Here is a 1,363-nt window from a genome sequence, read left to right as displayed (position 1 = left end):
TGTGTGAGAGAGAGAGAGAGACAGACAGACAGACAGACAGACAGACAGACAGACAGACAGAGAGACAGAGAGACAGAGAGATAGAGATTTTGTGCGCTCACGCTGGTGTTAATTGTTTGTGTATCTTTTCTCTGTGTGCTATGTACTTGTGATAGCACTGAGACGATTTCTGATCCTACTAGATCTAGATCTAGAACTAGATCTAGATCTACATGTTTCTATGTCGGCTAATCATCGTTCGGGTCTCATCGAGACTCTCAGACATAACAGATAGATATCTATACCCTATTGTGTACATGAAGTACTATATAAATGTAGATCTAGTAAGCCTACTTGATATAGAGCGGCCATCCTTTGGGCCAGCTTTCTATTTTTAGCTGGCTTGGCCTGTTATTTTCCTCCCCAAATTTCCCTTCCTCCATCCATACCCATCTCCCCCACTTGTGCTGGCTGAAGCGACCTCGTTTGGCGCGTTGAGCGTTCGCTAGACCCTGGAGTCGAGAGTTGGTGGAGGCTTCGTTGTCGCACAGTGCGTAAGCCTAGTCGCGCTGCTAAAACTAGTGAACACCCCTTGGTGGTAAATTTCGTCTGGATTATTTGCCGTTATTTCTAAGAAATAATTATCAGAACTATTATTTTAAAGTGCAGCTTCTCTTCACTTTGAAAGGTAAGTTTGGGGTAGTATTCTTGGATAACGTTTAAATGCAGTACGGTACTGATAAAAGTGGTGTTAAAAAAGCACTTTATTACGCGAGAAAAATAAATACCATGATCTAAAAAGCTCAATTTTGAATGGGGAAGAGAAATGAGAATGAATGAATGGAAAGTAACAGAAATGCTTCAGTATTAAAAAGAAAAGTCATACCAGAAACCTTTTTTATATAGCCGTACCCATCTTTCTTTCCTGTCTTTGAGTCTCTCTCTCTCTCTCTCTCTCTCTCTCTGTCTCTCTCTCTCTCTCTCTCTCTCTCTCTCTCTCTCTCTCAATCTCTGAGTAAAAGGGAAATTATAGATACACAACATGGTTGGTGGGTGATTGGCAGGTGCTATGGTGTGGTTTGCTTCTTCTTTCCCATAAAAAATCTATCATCTCTACCTCCCTCCTGCTTTTTTGTGTTTTTAACTCTCTTGTAACACCTCTAATCTTCGGCACTTATATGACATTATTGTGTTGCAAGTGCTGTAAAACTGTAACTAAAACATAAAACAACATGGTTGTCTGAGCATTTGTGGTATTTTCCAAACAACTTGTTAGTCACGTCTTTAATTTTGCTTTTGTTGGATTTTTTCGGTTTTCCCCTTGCTATTGCTATTTTATTCTCACACACGCACACACGCACGCACGCACGCACACACACACACA

The 1,363-nt window shown here is 40.8% G+C and overlaps 1 protein-coding gene across 1 annotated transcript in view; it reads left to right on the top strand.

The window, feature by feature from the left end:
• Nucleotides 1-430: 430 nt before the first annotated feature.
• The window catches only part of LOC106012732 (tubulin polymerization-promoting protein family member 2), a gene marked incomplete in the record, with an annotated part of 25,312 nt that continues 24,379 nt past the window's right edge, over nt 431-1,363 (top strand). Inside the window, 1 exon segment of the mRNA XM_013086525.2 lies at nt 431-667.

Source organism: Aplysia californica, unplaced genomic scaffold (assembly GCF_000002075.1).
Source record: "Aplysia californica isolate F4 #8 unplaced genomic scaffold, AplCal3.0 scaffold00475, whole genome shotgun sequence".
Lineage (NCBI taxonomy): Eukaryota > Metazoa > Mollusca > Gastropoda > Aplysiida > Aplysiidae > Aplysia > Aplysia californica.
The sequence above is the reverse complement of the archived record's forward strand: the minus strand, read 5'-3'. Positions and strand labels throughout refer to the sequence as shown.